Genomic DNA, 24,320 nt, shown 5'->3' with positions numbered 1-24,320 from the left:
CTAAAGCCAAAGATCCAGATGATCAAAGCTATTAAAAATATACTATCATGGATTGTTGTGGGGCGTTTGTTTGGTTGGTTGGTTTTGGTTTTGAAATGAAAAACCCAAAGGTACAAACTTCTACCCACCAGTGCTGGAAAGCTTTAAAGGGACATTAGTGAAAGCCTTTTTCTGGCCACATAAACCCTTGAGAAGAGTAACATGAATTAAGGATTAGACCAACACTTATCTGCAATTTGATCTGTTTTAGAAGCTGCTTAATCACAAATAAAGAGGTTAACATTCAGACATAGAAAACAAAAGATTAACATTGAGCCACGAAGTAGCTCATGCAGACTTGTATAGGTTTGCATTCAACCATAGGTTTCTGTAATTTATCAATCATGTCTGTGAAATGCATTATGTTCTTAACATGGACAGGTGTATTACGTATTATACTGGCAATGTTGTTGAATGTGAGTCTTCGAGCCTCTGAGACCATTCATCCTTTGTACATTGAACACTGCTAGTTTATGCTCTATTATTTGTTTCATACAGTTAGCAAATGTAAACGAAAGGTTACTCCACTTTGCCAGTGAAACCACACCTGGTATCTTTTATGAAAAGCTTACCAGGAACACATCTCAGGTAGTTTTGGATCTAAAATCCCTTCCTCCTCTTTTTTAGTTTATGCAACACAGCAAAAGCAATGGAGCATTTAGCATAAATGGGACGTGCCATTTCATGGCACTAAAACAGCATACCAGATAACCAGCAAGCATTTTGTTGTACAGCTCATAGATTACACACAAAATGACAGAGAGATAAACATAAGCCAAAGAGAAAGTGAAAATTAAAGCAGCACGAGATAAGAGAACAAGTCAAAAAATAAAGGCTTGCCAGCACGAACAGGTTACATTCAGAGCTGTTTGAGCTGGACCGGCAACCACTCCTCAAAATCTGAAAGTACTTGTAAGCTTTCAGGTACCACTGAGCTACCAGAAGTCACAGCCTTGAATGGGAGAGGTTTTATATCCAGTGACATGGCTTACAAAAAGAGGAATTTGCTCCTTGGTGGTGGTTTTACGGGCTTAAGGACAAAAAGAATCAAACGGATGAGCTAAGTGCTCATAAAGCTTATCCTGCTACAGATATCCCAATATTTGTAGAGATAAAATCTAAAACTGACTCTGCAATGAGCCTTAATGCCTCTCATCCTTGCTGTGGTTCAGACGAGATGCAGAAATTCCAAGAACTCCATACTCATTTTCTTACCTGAGAGACAGCATTTTTTTTCTGAAGAATTCTAGAAGACATAACTAGAGCTCAACTGAGGGATAAAATACAGGAGGAGTATACCCTACCAAATGCTGAATGACAGGTCTGCTGCAACGGCTACTGACTGGGAATGGCAGCTCCCAGGTGGAATACAGTTTATCCTACGACCACTTATAGCCAGAGATTAGACAACTGGCAACATAGCTCCATCTTTAAATCTCCGAGATCAGACCTTGAACTGTTCTAGCTATTTTAAAGCAGAGGCAGATTAAACTTCAACCCCTGGGCTCCGAGGCCACAGCCTTCACAACCAATGCATCTAATTACTACCCTCATTCCAGGATTGGAGACCTAACTGCAGTAAGGGTTATCAGGAACTCGAGAAATGGATGGATAGCTGCCCTTTACCTCAGGCAAGTCATCTACAAACAAATCCATCCTTCTTACTTTTTTGCCCAACACAGGTAAAAGGTTAACTACCGATCTGCTGGACCAAGTGAACAGTCCATACACTGCTTTAGGGCAGACTGATAAAGAATGGATTTTGCTCACAGGTTTATGGGGAATCAGCAGCAAAAAACCAAAAAAAAACCCTAAAAAAAATCGGTATTTGCTGATTGAGAAATGTGAAGAGGTTGTATGTGTCCCAAGAAAGCCTGAGAGAAAACAGCCATCTGGCCAGAGACATATAACTGTACCATAGCATCCAGACAAAAGCACTACTGACTGGAGCCTCAAAAAGCAGCATCCTGCAAAGAGGCCTGACAGCAGGGAGCTGGGGAGAGTGGAAGGAAAAGTGTTTCATGACAGTTCCTGAACTGCAAAATGATGATGAAACTGAAATGGAAAAAGTCTACTGAGTCATGTCTTTAGAAGCTCCAGAAATTTTTGGAGGTCAGAGTTCACAAAGGCCTAATTTTGGAGGCCTGAAAATTTAAAGTTGCAGGTTTTGCTTTGTTTTGTCATGCTTTTTTCCAACCAACTGCAAATTATTCTAAATATTTATTGCTTATTAAAGAATGATTGCAGTGGTTAGAAAAGAAGTGATCACCAATTTTTACAGAAATTATCTTACTAAAATTGCGGTTACTTACTGACGCCAAATTCTGCTTTCATTTATAGCTGCTCGTCCATCTCTGGTTTCATCAGTGAAAATATATTGGGTGTTGAAGAAAGAGTCCATTCAAGTATTAATTTGGATATTTAGACATACAGCATATAATTATACAGAATACTCTAATCTGATTTAGCATCTTTCTACAGGTGCCAGGAAAATAACTGACATTAGTTATTGCATTAAGAAAATGAATTTTTAAACGCTGCGTCTTATTAAAAGCATGTGAAATACATACACTGAAAGCTTGCCTAAATCCTAATAACATACATGTCTCAGGGATTTTCAATACCCACAGGACAAATTATTTTCTAACAACTCAATAAACTACCAGATTTCCCATGCCACCTTTCTGTATCTTACATGTAATTACTTTGGACACAGAAGAATTTCTCGACTTGTGCAACTGCAAAAGTCAGTAGTATAACTCAGAACAACACTTGTATTTATTTAATTATGGGTACCAAGTCACAAAGCCATAACCATCCCTAGGCATAATTCAGATGCAAGAGAAATGTAATCCTCAAAGGCATATCTTTCATTTTTGTTCATCATGTCTTTCCCCTAAATCATTCCTAAATTCCTTCCAATACTCAGAAGGATTTTCTATTTTGAGGAAATATTATTCTTTAGATAAGTGTTATGACTCAAAGAAACAAGAAGCCACAAACAACAGCCAAAAAAAGTACCTGGCATCTTGACTACCTCCCAGGTTGCACTGTTATTAGAATAGACATAAATAATGGAGCAGAGGCAGTAACATCATCCAGGAAACAGCTCCTTATACTCACTGAGAAATTAACTACTTCTGCAAATCCTGGGAAAATTTAAGGAGTAGTTCAGATTAAGACACCCTGACATACATGTCTACACGTTTAAATGCTGGCTAGCTCTTGTAGAGACCATCTTTCCCAGTGGAGACAGGATTTAGTTTCCTAAATATGGGCTTCTAGAGTTCTTTGAGATTTTCTGCTATATCCCAACTGGCCTCCAGCTGTAGGTCTGGCAGAGCATAGGTCTCTCATACATCTGGTGTCTCATCAAAGAACTCCACATGCATGTGCTGGATAGTCTAGCACACCTCAGACGTCACTCAGATGCCACCTGTCTTTATGAAACTAAATCAAATGCCCTGGAGATCTAGTTAGTACAATCAACACACCAACAGCAATGTTTCACACCCTGAAGTAGAGAAATAAGAAGAAAGGCAACTGACTGGAACATTTAAGACACTTTAAACTATCTGAGAAATCTACATAGGAATAGCATATACACCACAGGACCTAAGGCAGCTTCCTTCTCACTGCATATGCTACTGTATATGATGTGTAATCTCAGATCACATTAAGATGGACTGCTGAACAGCTCAGTAGGTGCTCTATGTTTCTACTGCAAGTGATGTGATTTGCTCCACCAACCTCACCCACTCTGCTGGATAGGCTTCTAGTTGCTGCTAAATACCTTTACCACCATTTAAATTGCAGTTTATCCTCCCTGATCTGTGCCTTCTCAGATAATAGTGGGCTTCCCATAAGACCTACATCATATTTCTCATACTCACATGGGTGTCTCATAAATTTCCAACAACAGAGATGTTTATGATTAGTGAAATGAATTAGCCTCTAGTAGCTGGTTAGTTGACTCATCCTCTAGGCTATACTGGCTCTGTAGACTAAACTTTTATCATTCAGATTATAGGGACAATTTAGACACAATGCACATAAACACAGCTGCCCATAAGCATCTGAATTTAGGCATCTTAATTTCAAACTGAATCTCATCACAACTTTCCCAATATCTACAGGATTACTCCACGCATAAACGCAGTTGTTATCATGAAGCTTCATCCCTTTGTGGAGACTGCTGTTAGTCTTTTCTGTTCAGATTTTTCCCTCATTCATAACCTAAGTGAAGCCAAAAAAATATGTGAGGTGTATGCACAGTCTTTGGAACTGCATTATACATTCTGAATCCAAATTGGCCATATATAGGTGTCAATGAGACCAAGTTGCCATATACTTCAAAAGAAGTGGCATATCAGCAAATGCCAGGCTAGCACAGATTAGCACAGAGGGTGTCTCTGAGATCACTTTACAAATCCCTTCCACATTCAGTGTAGGTACTGCAGCCATTAATTGCGAAAAAGACAACTCTTTTTTTTTAAATCCTGCTCTTCAGTTATTTCATATTTACTAGTGAGGCTTATTATTTAGTACAAAAACCACTACTTGTGGAAACATTTCTTTACCAAGAGGTGGTCGAACACTGGAACAGGCTGCCTAGAGAGATGGTCGATGGCCCAAACCTGTCACTGTTTAAGAGGAATTTGAACTATGCACTTAACTACATGCTTTAGCTTTTGGTCAGTCCTGAACTGGCCAGGCAGTTGGACTAGATGATTGTTGTAGGCCCCTTTCACCTGAAATACTCTGTTCTGTTCTATTCTGACAGATCTGCACTGTATTGATAGACATTTAGTTACTAGCTATTGGAAGTCAGGACAGAGTTAAGTAAGTTTGCTTCAGCTACAATTTAAAATCCTTGTTGCACCATGTCACCTAAATTAGTTACTGTTACATAAATGTTTTTCCTTCTTTTACAGCTACAACTAGTATAAGCACCCAAAATTGTGTCAGATGTCCTCTGCTTCAGCTAGTAAGAAAAACTAACAACTTCATCCTGCAAAAAACTATTAATCAGTTGCAGAAAGAAAACATACACCAAGGAAAGGTTTCACTTCCACTAACAGCTTCTATTAATAAGTTGTTAATAATCTTTATTTCTTAAAACACAGCAACATTCAATTGCTGCCTAATTCCATGGGTCATGCTTAAATATATTTAAACCAAGCCTTCTTTCTCCATACAACCATGTGGGAGCAAAGACTGGCATGACAAGGGAGAGCTGAGAGAATTTCAGGTCCTTACTAGTCGTGAGCAGTTAGTGGTTTCTCCTTTATCCTGTGCACTGGCCTGGGCTAAGCTGTGCACCCTGTTTAGATCAGGGACACGCTGGCCCTGTTCATGTCTTCTGTTCCTCATTAGGATTTGCAGAAAGGCAAATTAGATCCTAGCTGCCTTTCTGGAGGTTTTTTAAGAAAATTTTTCCCAGTCATAAAACCAGTGTGGGATATTCCTAAGTAAACCATGTCTTTTCTGTATGATCATGTAATTTGCTGATCATTTAAAAAGCTTGCACAGCAGGGAGTTTATCACTAACAATGCTGCAGTCACTAAATGGGAATTATCTGTCATCTGAATTACATCATCTACAGCCACAGCCATTATGAAAGCCTCATTTTGAGAAGCAATTTAACACCACACACTGTAAGGCTGCATTATACTGTACACAATAACACCAGTGTACAACAACCAGAGTGCCACCTAGTGTGACCCGCGTTGCCATCGCTGGTCTAAAAACAACTGCTGAAGTGTTATGAACTGCTCAAAAAGGCTGAGTTGTGCTTGCTAAAATACTCTTATCAGCAGAGAAATTCAGATCCAGAATGAAAAAAAGATTAAAAACTTTTTAATGTATTTTAATACTCATCAAAAGAAGACTGTAGAATAAAACAAGACAAGTTGTCCAAATGTTGGAATACATCAACTATTGTCTCTAATGATGTTCAAAACTGATTTTCTTTTCCTCCACAGACATGAAATTAGCGAACAAACAACACCTTCAGATTCAGTTTATACCATGAAGTAAGTTATAAAACCTTCAAATACACATTACAGAAGAGACATAATCTGTATTTCTGCACAGCCTTTAGGGAGTCCTGTCTCCAGGACATACTCTCTCATACACATTCATCATACTCTGCTCAAGAATCTAACCAAGAACATACTGTCAAACAAAACTTGGCTTACCTGAAAGTGCAAAATTATGGTCCATATCAACCCCAAAGTCAATTTGGGATTCCCATCTGTTATGTCATCATTTCTGATGTTAACCAGTTTCACCTGCCATTGTGGAAAGAAAATACACAGAATGTTGAAATAAATATCACAGCTATACAGTGTGTTACACAGGTGTGACTATAAACAGTGCATTACTCACTGCCTGAGTCTACTCTGTTGGTTTTTTTAATTCCCTAAAGCAGAAAGGAATTGCATTCTGGCTGTCAGCAGCCTGCCAGAAATTGCCCTCTCCCACCGAACTGAGAAGATTCCTTGGCTGTCACTACACCGGCAGATCTGCTCCCTGTGACAACTACCCTTCACCTTGGTCCTTGTCAGAAGGGAAAGGATAACAAGAACACAATGACCTGTAACTGGTGTATGAGCCTCAAGGCAGTGCTGAGACCTGGGAAGCTATCACTGCCTTTATTCCCCTGCCACTTTCCTGCAGCAGAGTGGGAATTCAGCAGCAGGAGAACTGGTCTGCTAAAACACAACGGTCTGGTTTGACAAAACCAGGGATTTAGTATCACATTTAAATAACCACTGGCTTAATAATTACAACAACTTTTATCACTTCTGGTGCTGTACTCATTCACAGTGCTACAAACATGAAATGGTTAACAGGATTAAAACAAAGGTTGAGATTATTGCCACTCCCATAAACTCACATCCAGACTGAGATCAATAATTCTATTTTATTTGTCTTATTTTATTAATTTCTCTCTATATATTATGTATCCATATAGCCTAGCAGTTAAAGATGACTCAGCTAAAAGGCATTTTTTGCTTATGCTAGCAAAGTTACATGCGTATGCTTTTTAACATATATCGTGTTATCAACAAGCAAAGGCATGTCCTGCTTTTGATCTGCAGACATAATCTTAACTATTAGCGGGGGCAGGGAGAGGACACCACCAAACCAGAAACACTCTTTGGAAGAAAGAGTATATTCCACAGTTCAAAAAAAGAAATTAAAACCAAATCCAAATGTCCTCCTCCCACTGCATTATAAAAACTGTTTGTGTTTGGCAAAACTGTCTTATTTGACATATTTGTCAAATATGTTTTATTTGACAGTCGAATATGGCTTGCCTTGGGGCTTTTCTTTCCAAGTCAGGCTTCAAAATTACCAACATATAGGATGTCTCTGCCTTACAATCACAATAAAGCAGTGTGTTTGGAGGTTATACAGCCAACCTGAGCAAGTTACCTCCTAAATACAGTTTAGAAACACCTAACAGGAGGATGAAACTTTAACAAATGCAAGTCCCAGTGGCAACTTGCCAAGACAATCAAAGCCCTGCAAGCATTCTGTACAGTGGAGTACAGCCATGTTCACAAAACTGTGAGCTTAAAGAGAGTACAAAAAACCTCAGATCACAATTGACGGCAGCGTGATGGAGACCTGCAGTTCCCAGAAACACGTGCACATTCATAAACATGAAGATGACCTGATCCTACATCTCCTGCGTTTTAATCCACACCATCTGTTGTGCATAAATAAGGCATGGTGCAGCACAAGCCCAGAGGTCTCGCTGCATAAAAATGCTGCTGTGACTGGTATTTCAAGTAGCTATCTTTTCATTTCATAGTGTATTTGTTCTTTGGCTCACTTAGGTTAACAGGAAAAGTTCGCTCTGAAATCAGCAGGATTGAGTTCTCGGTGCACATATATATCCCATCACTGACCCAAAAGATAGTTTGCAATTTCACTCAAAATATGAAAAGACATCTGGTTTTCTAACCAAATTAACTACCTGATTGTGGTTTGCCACCTCATATTTTTTCAAACCTTTTAAGGAGCAAGTAAGATTTAAAAATAAACACATATTGACCAATCAGAGAGCAGGTTTCCAGTGTCAGTTTATTTGGGTGGGACGGATAGAGAGGTACAGTTTTTCCTTCCCCGTTTTGGACATCTTTTAAATATAGCTATTTTGCAAAGGAGAAAGCAAGAATCTTGTAAATGTTTAAAAGAAATTTAAGAGCAGAAAGAAACTCACAGCAGTGGAAAACCACCCAGTAGCGTGGGTTTCAAGTGTTTGGCATAAAGCAGATACAGGTGAAATTAAGCCTGAATTTTCCACAGGTGATTCTGCTGCCTCTCTAGGGCACCAGGTTTGCTTTAATCAGGATCAAGGCTTGAGAAAGTTTTCCCAAAACAAACATAATCAAAACAAGGAACTCCCATACAAGGTTCTAATTTCTTTGAATCTGCATTCTGCACTAAAAATTGTTGTGAACAAAACCGCATACCACCTAGTGCCTGGGAGCATGAAAGACACTTAACTTTACTATAAGCAACTCCTGAGGATTAAACCCATAATTTTCTCCTTGTTAGCATCATATACCACATGGAGTGTATTGATGTTATTGCTCAGAGAAAGGTGGTGTAAAGTTACCTTTGCCACATTTGTCTCAACCATATCGAGCATGAGATCAGGCCAAGCCTACACAGGCAGCTAATATAGAGCAAACACAAAGGACCAAGCAGGACGTATTTCTTATTTATTAGCCACAGGTAACAAAATTTTCATTAGCATTTATTATTAAACTTTTCACCATACCTGGCGTTTTTTCAAATAGTCAAGTGCAATTTGGACGTTCTGGAGTCTGTGAAAACGCATCCGACCCTTTTCTCGGGGCTAAAATTGGAAAACAAGAGTCGTGAGATTTTCTTGTCAGACAAAAGAACAAACGGTCTGATTTAAAAGATACCATGTAACACATGTGAAGCACGTCAGTTTTAAGGAAGCCAATACCTTTGGTGGAGAAACGTGCTTTAATAGTTCATTTTTTTAAACTGTAGTTGACGTTTTTTAGCACAGTGAATGGCAGGAGAGATCAGTGGTCCCAAACTGCAACTTTCATCCATGCAGGCTGATAGCTGCTTCCCTGGCACATTTAAGTACTATTAAGGCTAAGAGGGCTAAAAAAGTCCCTACGTGAATCTACCTACAGACACTAAATTGCCATCTATTATTATAGAAGATATACAGTATATTAAGCAAAGCAAAACATAAATAATGTCATGAACCTTTATGTTGCTCTGGTAAACCCCGTGATGGAAAAGCTTTACCTCTGTATGCAACTGTATGATTTAATGTTGTTTATTTATGGTATGACTGCATAATCATTATGATATCGATACATCTTTATTTAAAGCCTCTAATAAAGATAATACCTTCCTCAAAACAGACTAACACAACATACACAGCCCTAGAGTGTAAGTTTAAACTCTTGACTTGGGTAGAACATTATAAAGCATGAAAAAAAACATAGCAAGTCACTCTTCTCAAAGCGAAGTCAAAACCAGCAAGAAGAAACTGCAAAATAAGCACAAGTGGTGTGTTAATGGAAATATGGCAAAACTGCATGCAGTTAGTGTAAAATCACCAAGGAGAAGCATCACACAGAAAAACCATACTTAGCTGTCACAGATCAGCAATGGGAAAGCAGTTAAATTTATATCATCATATCCAAATCCTTGTATTATTCTTCCTTATTTCAGATTTTCACAAACTTTGACAGCAATAAACTGAAGCAGACTATAATTGCTAGGGATCAGCCATGAATATGAGTATTTCCTCAGACAGTCATTGCGAAACACACAGACAAGCCCAAGCCTTCCCCAACTGCCATTTTTTCCCCCTGTGGAGTATCAGATGCTTGCCAAAAGGAAACATGAGAAAATGGAGTTGAATAAGAAGCATAAACTAAGACACAAATGGTTTTAATTTCCATTACAGAACCTTCTATTTAGCCCCTTATTTTTCACACTGATAGCCCAGGATTCAAAACTCTGCAGCCTTTGCTACCAAGTAGCTTCCCTGCATGGAACAAGGGTCTGTGACCTGCAACTTTTTCCACAACAAAGAGGGTATAATAAATCCCAAACTATGTATTTAGGTATAGCATCTCAGAGGGGAAATATTATAATTCTTTTTTTTTTCTAATGTATAGCTAAAATGCAGCATTTTGAGTTATGTTATAACCCAGTAAAAAAGCACACAAATTCCACTGAAATCACAACTGCAACACAACACACAGGGAGCCAAAGGCGGCACTCGGACCCTTCAGTTGCTTCAGCAAATGCTGATAATGCGAGGTCTACAAAGGCATGAAACAGCTCACTTGGACTAACATGCACACAGCATTTTACACTTTATAAGTAGATATTTCCCTTCTGGATGGTTAAAATACAATGAAAGGATAATTCAGCATTTTCTTGCAAGAAAGATAGATCCTGCAAACAATCCATATACTTAGTAGCTGCTACACAGAGCTGTCTGGACACTTCCACTTTGACTATCTTTGACTACTTTGACTGTCTGCTTTGACAAATAGCTATTACATTTGATAAATTCTAAATAGATCTGCACATCTGAATTAAAATATTATTAAAATATTATCCAGTATTATGTCAAATACACCTTGGGTGCAGTAGACTGGTGCTTCTAATTAAGACAAAACAATTTTCTGCCATTGACTTCACAAAGAAGAGCCTTCAAGCCTTTGTCTAAATTACTTGTGTATGGGCAATACTGTTTGCAAGTGAAAAAAAAATAATCTTGGTTTAATGGAATTATGGTATTTCCCTGTTTATTACTAAAAATATTATTTTGTCATATCTTCATAATGTTGTCCAGTACACATTTGTGCCATGGTTTTGTACAGTTTAATGAAAGAAAACAAATAGAAATCGTGAACATTCGTGTTTTAGCTGTTCACAAAAAGGCTGAATATAAATTTGTCTTTACCATACCTCCATCATAAACATAGGTATCCTGGTTTACCAACGTGAGTTCTTTTGTCCTTTCTACAGCACACTACTGCAGCATACCAAACTAAGAATTCACATTAGCAGACACCACACTTCAAACACTACGTTAGTACAGTTATGGGGGTCGGCACCTACCCCCTTATCCTCATCCTCCACATCCTCATGCTGTTCAATTGCGCATGCTTCTGTTGAACTCACCAACCGTAAGGTCTTCAAAAAATCTCGCTCTCTTGGCTAATGAATATAACAAACAGGAGACAGGACAGCAAAAACACAAGACAAACCACAAATGAAAAGAAGAGCATGAAAAGAAGAACATAATGAAGAGAACAAATACCAAGCAAGGGAAGTAATGCTCACAAAGAAAGGAAATGACACCTGAGGAGCGTGTTAGACAATTTCAGGGACATTTTATCCTTGTTATTTGTAAGTTACTCCCTTTAATGTGAAGGGATATTAAGCATCCAGTTACTTGATAAAAGAAAACTGTAAAGAAAAGGAAGAACAGAAAAAAATAGCGCATTACCCTATTGAGAAAGGAAGTCTCACTGACCACAGGAAATGAAGAGAACAGATTGCATTCCTCCACAGAATTCACAGTGGAATATTTTACCAACAGAAATACAACTTGTGTATTTGGTATCAAGTCACATAGTATGGAAAATATCAAAGAAACTGACAGCAGTCAATACGCAGAGTTAACAAACAGAGCAAATGTGTATGTAACAAACTGTAATCACTGACTTCTGATCAGAAATCTTACCAAGGTGTCTCCAGAAAGGACTTCTAAAAGTGAGATCAAGTTATGTCCATCTCTTAGGTCTTCATACAAGTCATTCACGTGTTTGCGAACCTGCACAGATAAACGCAAAAATTAAATAGAAGATCCCCATTTATACCTGAGAATTCACACTCATATTAACACATACCTTTTAATATACAGATAAACCTCAGATATACCTCAGCATGGCTTTTTAAATTTATTCTCTTTCATGACAAATTTACAAACCCAGATTAATTTTAACAGGCAAAATTAACATCTACGTCTACGCTCACACACTTCTATCACATTTTATTTCACTTTACTGAAAAGGAAAAGGAAAATAGTATGAAGTTATGGGTAATGAATGCATACAGCAATGAAAAAATCAGTATCTGACAATTTAAATGATACCAGATACCCACCTATTTTGACCTAAATAACCATCACTAAGAGACAACACTAGCTAGAGCCTATGAATTATGAAAATATACATGCAATATATGTATTATCATCAGTATACATGTTCACTGGAGTCAGGCCAAAAGTTAATGCACTTTCTGGCCTTAAATTTATTGCTAATCAAAGCATACCATCTACCAGTTAACAGGTCTGGTCACGTCAGATTTCCCAGTGTTTTGAGCATTTTCCCAATAGCCCACACGTACACCTTATATACCATACCAAAGCAATATGACACGAGGTTGATCTAGGGAAGCCAAGGACACGCACAGCCCTTCCCACAAGCTGTGCCAGTGGCAGAGGTTAATGCTCTGTACAGCTCAGCAACACTCTACCCCCAACAGTCACCAACCCAACTGATTCCCTCCTGTGGTACCCCTCAGTAGATGGCCAGCTTTTGACAGCTGACCTCATTCAACTAGATCAGGTTGAGACGGGCTGGTAACCAGCAGGCCCTTGTGAGGCCAACCATGAGCGAGGGAGCAGGTAGAAGGAGAAGCAAGACAGACAAAAGCTCTAGCTTTTTCGACAGGCTCAACAAAGCTGGGAGACGTCTGTCCACAGGCCAACTTCTTGTTTCTTAGCATTAGCTTAAACATAACTTTATCTTTCAGCCAGCTGCTCTTTAAACATGAAACAAAGGACTTCATTTCTTGGAAGCAGAAAATTTTGACATTTCCACCCAGGGCAGAGGTTGAGGGCTTTCCAGCTACAATTTAATGCGGTTGAGGGGCTTCCAGCTACAATTTAATGTCAGTTCCCTGGCACCACATCAGAAACTTCGTAAGCATAAAACACAACATCAGAAATTTCTTCTGATGTTACCACCTCTGCCAGAGATGAACTGTACTTCCAATACAAGATCTTTGGGACACTCTACTGGCTGCCAACATTTTTGTGTATATGACAAGAGCAGCAAGAATTGACCCAGATCGTCAGCTTCATACAATAGCTCTGTTTACCTGACTTTTGGGGGGAATTTCCAGATCCATCCTGTTGAATAAATAACGGTCTCCATACCAGTAAGTAGCTTCATAAATGCTTTTTAGTTCAAGTTTTCTTACTTAAACTTTTAAACAGGAAATTACCCTGCAATCTGTTTTCAGAAAGACCATCATCTTAATTGAGAATAACATCAGAACATATTTATGCTTGTGCTGAAGACTAGCCAGAACAAGTCATCTAGAAGACCGTTCCATAAGGAATTACAACTGATATTTTCCAAAATGTTTATACAGACTCTGCATACACAGTCAAGTTACATACCAGTACTCTTACACACACAGCTTTACACACTCATACATATCTGCAAAATAATACAATCTTAATTTAAATTGTGATTTAAAAAAATTATAATCCTGTAATTAAAAAGAAAAAAAAGAAAATCCAAGAGAAAAATTCTCTGGTAATACTGAAGTACTGTTAAGCTGAGCACAGAAACAGAACAGATGTTTTCTTACTACATCAGTGGAAAAAAGAAGGAAAAGGGAAGCCGTGTAGATATAATTAAAATCCTGATACGAGATCTGATTATGCTAAATGCTTAAAAGATGAAAAGCACAAGGGTGTTTAATTTTTAGCCCAAAACACCTGTGACTTTTTGTTTTGCTATTCAGAGAACTATGCAAAACTGAGTGCTAAACTCTTTCCAACAAAAGCAGGCAAGTTTTCACTACATTAAAGCCCTGCAGAGGGTTCCCCACTCCTCCCTGCCCAACCGGCCAGGATATGACATTCTCCACTTCCCTCTGGAGAGCAGAATCCCAAGCCAGAGCAGATCCACAGCACAGGCTGGTGACCAGAAGGATGGGAGGATATCAGGTTAAAGGACAGAGGAAAGGGGTGTACATATAAAAGCCACTGCACCAGCACAGCAGAACTATCTGTGGAGCACCAAGCCAATGCCTACACTCTTTTCAACGCGGAAGTCATGGGAGTTGCCCAACGTGCAGGTATTTGAATTGCAGGATGAGCAAATACTACCATTTCTAATCTGTCTACTTTTATTTTCCATTAGATGAAGGATAATTTCGTAATCCTGATGGATAATTTTCTTATCCTGCTGGTCTGTCTCTCACAACACACATTTGTTGACCTGCTGTTTGTTTCTCATACTCTGAGGTTTCCAAAGTATTACAGAGACAACCATCTTCCCCAGCTTATCTTTCTAAAAATCACAGATGCTTCAGAGATGAACTCATACTGTGTATGAAGAAAGTGGCACAGCGCTGTCAAAACAAGAAAACCAGCAATACTCCTTAGATTTCTGTCTTAGTTCTGCCATTAGCTGACAATTACTGTGAGGATTAATTACATAGGACATACTACGTTGGTATGCTGGTACAGGACAACATAATAAGGAATTTCTTCCAATACTCTGAGCAGCAGATGTCCACCTAAAAAGAAGTATTTGGGCAACTGATGTGCAGCAAGCATGTTCACTCAAAGCAGCAGATCACTTCTTTTAAAAAGGAGTATCTTGTGCTTCTCAGGAGATCCTACGCTTGCCTACACTTGAGGAAAAGCTTGCAAAAATTATTCCTCTCTAACTATCACTTGGCCAAGCCTTGCTTCTCAACATATATAATGAATTCTTAGATCTTGAAACTCACAAGAAACTAGTATTACTATTTCATCACTGTTCTGCTGCCACATTCAGGCTCCTTCGGAACACATAGTACAAGTACTAGATGCACATGGGAGTCCCTGGATGGATCTGTGGGATCTGCTGAGCCCCATGGTATTTTGCAATAGTTCTTGTGGCTTTACAATAAAACTGCAGATTTGTCAGCCCTACATTTTGCAAGGTCCACGTGCAAAGTAGGTTACATGCTGCCCCAGGCAACTTTTTGCAATATGCCCACGTGAGTGTGGTAGCTTTGATAATTTGGGCATGAGAAGAGATTCTTTCAGGGCATGAGAAGAGATTCTTTCAGGAAGACGTGGGAGATACTGCATGGCTGAGGGGCATCTGACAAATAACAAGAGAAGGAAAGTGGCTGTATCAGCCAAAGGAGACGGGGAGAATCTGAAGCACTGTTTCAGAAGTGAGTCATGTTCTGATCATCATCCTTTGGCAGGTATACTATGATGTTTGTGGTAAGGAAAACTCCTATCTCCCTTGACACGAGCATGAGACATTTTGATATTGTGATTCTCCTGTAAAATTAAGCTTTGCAGTCTAGTGCCTTGGTGAACCTGCACTACCACTAGTGAAAAAACAGCTTTTAAAACAGTAGCAGCCAGAGGGCTGCAGTCTTGTCCCCGGACACCAGCATACTAGGCACTTGACAAACGAAGACTGCGAAGATGGCTGCTGCCTCCCAAAGCTAGCAATCTAATACCCCACATAACTCTCATAGCTTTATCATACTGTTCAGCTGACACATCTGCTTGTCCTTACAATCAAGTTGCTATCAGTTCCAACCTCATGTACCATTCCATTCTGCTTCTGCAGTTAAAGCCTGGCCTGCCAGGCTTGGTTTCCTCCTCTGTGGGCTGGCATCACAGCAAATCTGTCACCACTTTCTTCACTCTGCCTGGATCTTGTTTCCACCAACACAGAACAAATACATGATTCAGCTGCCTGGAGACACACCTATAGGGCTGCTTTATGTTTAGGATGTATGCCACTTGGCCTCCACCTGCTTCTCGAGGAGGACAAAGGCTTGCCTAAGTCCTGCTGGCCAGTCCCCCACAGATGTCTGTCCTGAATAACCTTACACATCAAAAACAGTCTTAGATGTCCATGCTTAGGGAATTGAATCCGCACAGAGTGATCTCTATTTTTGCCACGGGTCACAGCAAAGAGCAAGCCATCTTCCACAGCATGTTTGTTTGTTATAATTTTTCTTGATATGTGTTGTGCTGATACTGGAACAAAATCTATAGTTTTACTCAATAAAACCACAGGCTGCTTATTGTTGTATGGGTAAAAGGGCACGGACTGTCCCTTCTGCTCCTGCAAACAAAACCAGCTTGGTGTTGAAAAGGATAGACAGAAGACACAGGTTGGAGTAAAGTACGAAGGTTGTTCTTTCTAACACTGCCATACATCTACTAGGGCCTGTTGTGACAGGTCAAGGGGGAAGGGTTTTAAACTAAAAGAGGGCAAATTTAGATTAGATACAAAGAAGAAACAATTTCTTTTACAATGAGGGTGCTGAAACACTGGAGCAGGTTGCCCAGAGAGGTGGAAGATGCCCCATCCCTGGAAACAGGCTGGACAGGGCTCTGAGCAACCCTAGTTGAAGATGTCTGCTCACTGCAGGGCCGTTGGGCTGGATGACCTTTAAATGTCCCTTCCAGCTCAAACTATTTTATGACAACAGAGAAGAATCACACCCCTTTTCTTATTCAGCAGTAAATGTGGCAGGAAAATAGGGTTGTGGCACTTTCTGTGTATCCAGCAGTGCACACCCAGCATACATGAGAGACCTAACATGAGATTCGTGTTAGGGTCCCGCGTGTTCCAGCCCAGAACTTAAAATGCAAAGGACCACCTTCTCGACTGAAATAGTGGAGGAAGGAGCGGAAACAAACATTAATGTGCTGCAGAATCTAAAGTCAAAGAGGCTAAAGAGGCAGAAGAGAATATATAATTAGATCAAGCAGGAATAACTAGAAGTAACTCCCATGTACCGGAGGCCACCAGGAACTCCCTGAGGGAGGTGAGGCAACCACTGTGGCAGGCTGCAAGGCTCAGAAACAAGGCAGAGTTTTGTGCCCACACACTTGCAAAATTATCCATGTTTACATGGTGAGGAAAGCAGACTATTGTAATCAGTTACCTTTCTTAAAACATCAGGAGTTTCCTTACTTATGTTATAACTGAGCTGAACTGATCATTATGAGAAGATGCCAAATTAGACTTTTTCATACAGCTTCCAGAAGAGGCAAAATGAGAAAGAAATCTGATTCACATTTATTTTGAATAACTGATGTTCAGCTGACAAGCCTTTAATAAATCAGTGTCATCCCCAGGCATTAACAAGAATTACAATATTACAGATCCAACAGAGGCTTTTCAGACCACATAGCCTGGGAAAGTCTTTTCAAGTACTGTTCTCCTCGCTTCTGGAAGCAAAGTTAATTAAATGCCCGGCACACACATAAAGCATTACTGCTTTTCCAGAGGAAAATGGGCCAAGGCTCAAAAGTTAGAACTGTAAGGGGTGTGTTCGGGAAAAAAGGGTCAGGCCTTAATTACCACTGAGGTCACCGATAAGTCCAAGCGACAGCTGGCACAAGGCCACCACAAGCTTCACAATAAACTTCAAATTTATTCTTCAAGAACCTGATTCAATGCCCGTGGAAAAAGATCCCTTAAGACTCCCATTCACTACAACTACAGTAAAACGTTTTTCTTCAAGATAATAGCCACAGATAGTTAAGAGGTTTTATAATTACACTGTTCCACAGAAAATGCCATCAGCATTAAGACATCTGAAAAACTCCTGTGGCTACTGCCTGAGGTCCTGACATCCTGATGAGTTTCCCTAATGTTTAAGCTTCCTAAAAATGTACTTAAGCTTGTTTTTAAAGGACAAATTGTATTAAAAGCTTTAGTCTTGAGGAAACAGTTTTCTTTCAGTTTTGAAAATTTGTATGGTTTAGTCTTTTCACTTTTGAAAATTAAGAAATCACAGCAGCAGTTCTAACTGCATGAAAACAGATAACCCAATGCCACAAGAATGAGAAAAACATCTCACACGGGAAGCTGTACTTACGTACGAAAATGCTAACATATACAGCATGATTTATGAGAAACACTCTAAAAATCTGACCAGGTTGTAACAAGATCCATGCAGCATGTAATTGTCAAAATACAGATTTGTCAAAACATTCCCAGGTGACTGACCCGCCAAGCACGGCTGCTTCTTCAGACATCTTCAAGACTACTTGTTTTGCTGTACACATTTTTTAGATTCCACCATGTAAAGTACACAAGCATTGCTTGATAATGCTGCAAGGCCACTTCACCTTGGGTAACTTCCATCCCGACAGGCCGCGAAGCACAGCAAGGCACTGAGCTGTGGTGCATGGCCAACCAAGAGATCAGGGAGTCAAAGTGGTTACATGCAGATTGACATCCTCCCCCTAAGTCTCTCATGTTCTTTAATCTCCTTACTTTAAACCCAAATTTATGTTGGAGGGGTGAGAAGGGAAACAAACTCCAAATACACACCCTGATCACGACTGTTGTTTTGTACTGAATCCTATAATAAACTTCACCCATTCTGTTACAAATAAACAAGCACATAAGCTCTGGCAGGATGTGACCACTGGGTAACCCCGTGGCAGCGATCCTCAGGCACAGCTACCCCTGGAGACAGGGTAGAGCACAGGCAGCCCGAGTGCTGGGCTGCAGGTGGTGCTGTTCCCCATCTCCGTGCTGGCGCACATGTTCCAGCACTGGACATCCACTGCCCTGGACACAAAGACTTGCTCCCCCCATCCCAACAGCATGGGCCTGCAGCCAGCGCTGGAGGAGAGATGGCACAAGGGTAAAAACCTGTGCCAAGCCTCTTCTGTGTGCCTGTTCACTTGCAAGCAAAGTCTGGCAAATACAGTTTTAGGCCCAGTGATCCAAAACTCACTTTCAGTCTTTCCTTTTGCTTGCCAGTCCAATAACCCACTCCACAGGAAACATTTTTTGCAGTTCTCTGAAAATAAACAGTTCTTTATTTCATATTCACGAGTCATTTTCTAGCTGTTTAATTCTGTTTCTGACTGTTAATTCTCCTTAACAGCAGACACAGCTAGTGCTACTCATTTAATTTCATAACTTTACTTTAAGGTATCGAGTACTTTCACTAAGTCACATTTAAACAAGTCTCCTGTACCAAGTGAGTTCAATGCTCCCGATCTTGCTTTATAATAGATGTTTTCTAACTGAAGATTCATCCTTGATTGCATCCTTGGATTCATCCTTCACTTTCTGATCTGGCCAATGCTCAACACTCAATTAGCAAAAGAACTTTATGATTTTAACACCCTTCATGTGTTCCACCCCTCTACAGCCCTGTCCTTGTAGCTAAAAGCTTGGATCAGTCACAATTTTTAGTTCTGTCAACATTAACCTTCACATTCCTTGCAGACAACTTGAGCATCCCATTAATCCATTGCTTTTGCATACTCTATTTCGCATTTTGCCCCAGCTTTCAATTATTTCATGTCTCTGGATATCTTTTAATAATCATAAAAAGATACTTGTATGGCTTTGAGGTAAACATACTGTTGCTCAAATAAATAAAAAAGACCATTGCTAAATCTTGACCTAACATTTTTCTTACTATCTTCCTATATTCGGTTTCATGAAATATTCCAGTATTCTCCTAATCCCCACATCAGCAAGTATGCAAGCTGGTACATAATCTTACATATACAGCAAATAGCAGGACATAAACATGCACATCCTGGAATCCTATTCTGGATTTTAATAGTTGTGTGGTATTTGAAACACCATTATTGTACAGAACGAGTTTAACCAAGTGTCCTAAATGTCAAAAAATCCTTCTTTCCATCTCCTATGGAAAAATAAATCTTGTTTCTATTCCAGCTCACACATCTCAAATCTTTTTGAAGAATGGGCTGAAAGGTTCTCTCCAACCAACACTGGTCCAGCCACTCAGAATTCCTCCATAGGTCCCATTCTGCTTCTCATCATCATCACAGCAGTACCCTCACTGGTTTTAACACTTGCACCGTCTTGATCAGATGCCTGTAAACTCTGCATATTAGGAGCAGCAAATCCACCTGAGTGCAGCCCATGCTGCATAAATTCACAAGCTCAGCAGAAACGGGTATCTGCTAACATAAAATGGACACCTACTCCATTATTGCTACAATTCAAAGTCCTAAAATATTAAAATTACAGAGATGTCCAGCCACCTTTAATATCTACTTCACCAAATCATCATCATTATGTGGACAGTTCTGAGTGAGCATGAAGGGCAGATGCCACATGTGGCATATGTCACGGGAGGTCCCATGCGACTCCACGCATTGCACCCAGCCCATCAATGCTTCTTGTGACAGTCGTGATTTCAACGCACAGCATGCCCATCTCTCTTCCTTCTTTTGCACCTCAGAAGCTCTTTATAATTTCTCCTCAATGTAGTATTCTCTGTTCAGACGCATTTGTGCAGAAGACTAAAGATATTTTTAAATATCACAGAAAAACTTTAAAAAAAAAACCAACCCAAAACCAACCAACCAACCAAAGGTCATTATAAAACCCTTTCAACATCTCTATCATATTTTTTAGTTCACAACCTGCTTAAAGCCTCACTTGTGACGTTTATTCTGTGCTATTTTAAAAATATTTACTTAGAAAAGCTTAAATTTTGGCTTTCTAGTCTTCATTAATCTGTATTTATGCCTTTCTAAGCTTCACATTACATGGCAGCCCACTGAAAGAGGGCATTCTCACTGGAACTGTAGGACTGATGCAGATGGAAATGACAAATTTAATAAAGATTTAGTAAAAAACTTGGCAGTGATCAGTGCTAAGACTCCAAAGTTGAATATTATATTTTGCCAGAGAATGGCTGGGTCTTACAAGGCTGTCATGGAGTAATACAACTATAAGGCTAAAAAGGACTGAAAAGATCACCTCACCTGACCCAATGCAGTAGAGAAATGGAGTTTGGCTAGACCATGCCAGAAATACTTTTTTAATTTATTCTTGACAATTCAAATGAAGGAAATGTAATATGTTGTACATATACTTCATTGTTTTACTACACTGACTTGCTTTTCAGAGAAGGGGATTTTTCCTTGCTAATCTTCAACCTAATCTTCTTCTGTAAACTAAATTGAATTTTTTGTTGTCCCTCCCCTTAGAGCTGACCTCCAAAAATACTTGTTCACAAACATCTGCACAACCACCTTTTACATACTGAAGACATGTCATCGCACCTCCCTTCAGTCTTCTCTGTTTCAGACTATACAAACTCAAAATATCACAACCTGTCCTTGACCTCTGAGAAAACTTATCTTCTAACTGCTTTAGCACAGATGGCTACAAACCTCCTGTCGTCACAAAGATCTGGAGCGGTGCAGCCAGGCGGAGTTTCACAATCATGTGCCCACAAGCACACTCATGTGTCTAGGGCAAGGTGGAATTACAAGCTGTCTCCTTGTCCCCTAAGCGCCGTGCTGGCCCACGGGCAGGGTGCAGAGTGCATCTGTAGCTCCTGGAGCTCCCTGGGCACAAGCCAATGCAGCCCAGTGCAGGCGATGGATCCTCAAAAATTTGTGCAGGGCAAGGATGACACTTGTTGCTGACAACATGACAAAAGGCCTGAGCCAGAGAAAAGTACAGCCACAGAGTTAGAGAAGCAGGGATATCACTACAAGGACGAAGTGACAGAGATCGAATCCTCACTTGAAGGTGCGGCACAGCAAGGGCAGCAGGCACTTGGATGCCATCTTTGGGTGGAAGGGAGATGGGTCATTGCTCACAGCATCAGCCTCCCAGAGCCAGATGCTGCTGCTGCAGCACCTGATTGATGGCAGCCACGACAGCAGCCACAACCGATGGCACTGGCTCTTCCTAGTGCCATCCTAGCTGCAGCTATTACTGATGGCAATATCCAAGCAAAGTGTAACTGGGATCCTTTCGTTCAGATTTTGTGAAAGTAATGCTAATAAGAGTACATGTGGCAGCATGTCAAAAAATGTAGATACACCATGTAGACAGCTTCCCCTTCATCCGCCTGCTTCGAAGACCAGCTGTTCCACAGTCTTCCCAGAGAGAGAAATTACCCTGTGAGGTCTGTAACTCCCCATTCTTCTCTTCTGCTTGGGAGAGAAGTATTACTCTTACCATAACTGCAGACTCCTACGAGTCTGCTGCCCTCTCTGAATTCTTAAACAGAATGATAAAGTGTTATAAATCACTTCAATTAGTTCCCAAGTATTGAGTGAATAAAGCTGTGCAACCAGAAAGCACATAATTTATCTGAAGATTCTTCCACCTACTTTTTCCTTATCTGAATTTCACCCTTGTCTTACTAAAAACTGTTTCGTCAAGTCAGTATTTTGTAGACTCAAGAGGCTGGAATAATTCAGTTTTCTACACCATTCAAAACTATTTCTCTTGGTTTTGTTTTTTTTTTTTCCATTGGTAATGCATCCATACTTCTCCTTTCTTCTTCATATTCTGACAAAATTACAGAACCTTTCTCCTGTAGACTCGTCACACTGTAACTCCTTCTAGACCTTTTTCTTGTCTGATTTAACCCTATTATGCTTTACTAACTCCTTTATATGAATCTTTAGTCCTGTTGCCCTTAATTCCACTTCTTGTATGGCTCCTTTGTAATTTCACACATCTCTGAAAAGCAGCAGTATATTCTATACCATACCTCCTAGCTGTCCTGCTTGTCTGCAGCCTGCCTTTGTACCTCCAATTTAAACGCCTTCAATAACTGCCAGATCTGCTGCATTCCTCCCTCTCCTGCATGATTTCCAAAGACCCTAACTGTTGCTTTCCCCAGTTCTGCTGTTTAGAAGTTCACTGTCCTCTTTTTACTACTCACTTCCACGTGTTGAGAGGTGAGCCAGGAATTTTGCAAACACTTGCTGTTAAGTTACCTTCCCTTTTTAAATTTGGAAGCAGTCCCTCCCAATCAGTCCGGACCCAACTAACCAGCAGCTTTGCTAGCGACATGCTGAAGATCTCTTTGGGCTGGCACTCCTCTCGCAAGACACATGTCCATGCCAGAGGCAGCCACCCCAACCCCTGCAGCCGGCAGGGAACAGAATGGCAAGTGTGCCCTGACCTGGTTTGCATACTTGCCTGAGGGTGAGCTGAGCCGTGCCACACAAATGCCTCTTTCTTGCATATGCTACTGAGAACACCTTCATAGGTGTTCAAATGCAGGTCTCCACATCTGTTCCTCCTGTCAGATACGACAATGAATGATCTTCCCCATTGTTATAATGTCCTGTCCTTCCAATGCTGGTTAGTGACCAAAAATCAACCATCAACGTCCTTGTTTCAGTTCAGCATCTCAAATCAACAGCAACCACAATCAGCTTTGGTTCTGTTTTAAACTTTGGGGAGAGAAATGTCATGGTGTTCCAGTCCTACAGCACACCCAGTTTTCTTCACCCTTCATGCTTCCAACTTACCCTCACATTCCCAGACCTTTACTACATGCTGTCAAATATAACTTATCAGGGATGAAGTTTAAAGTTGTTCAAAGTATGCAAATATAATGCTAATAACAACAAACTCATCTAATAAATCCAGCTTTTGCAGCTTAAAACTACAGGGATACACTAACTCTGACCAAAGACAATACACTCCACACACCCCTAAAGCAGGTAAAGTATAAGGCTGGTAGAGACATGATTCTGATTAAAGTCAATGTTCTCTATAGAGAGGAGAATTTTAAATGTTATGTTACTATCTTTAAATTTTCCTGTTCACAAGCACCTTAAAAGCCTTTAATAGATAACACATGCTTCTTCATAGGAAAAGCATGTTTATTCTCATGCCTTCTTAGGTTCTCATGCAGTCACACATCTATGTTACCTCAGGGCAAGTCTACCTTCCCAAATTATAGGAAATATTGCCATAGATCAAACTTTTTAGGTAATTTATGTGTTTGAAGTTGCTCACTGTGTGGAGTCCACACACTGGGACAAATACTACTCCCACTGGAGCCGATGACACAGTTACACTGGCCCCATGGGAGCTAGATCAAGCCACAGTTTTTCTATCCTGGTATGTAAATGATTATTAAATACAGATACATCAAAAGTATATAGATAAAAAATAATTGCATGCATAATTTAACAATTCATTAAAAAGCCCACACTTAATTGCCAATGGTAGAATTTTATCTCTTGAGATCACTAAGGAATAAATAACATTAAATAAAATCTATGACAAGAGTTAATTTCAAACAATGAACCCACAAAAAGAGAATGAATTAATATATTAATATATTAGTCTATCACAGAAAACATACTGATTCTAGAGGTTCTATTTCATCATGGACCTGGACATGCTTGTGAGGTGGGCTG

Source organism: Nestor notabilis, unplaced genomic scaffold (assembly GCF_000696875.1).
Source record: "Nestor notabilis isolate BGI_N333 unplaced genomic scaffold, ASM69687v1 scaffold15357, whole genome shotgun sequence".
NCBI lineage: Eukaryota > Metazoa > Chordata > Aves > Psittaciformes > Psittacidae > Nestor > Nestor notabilis.
This window is presented reverse-complemented; position numbering follows the sequence as displayed.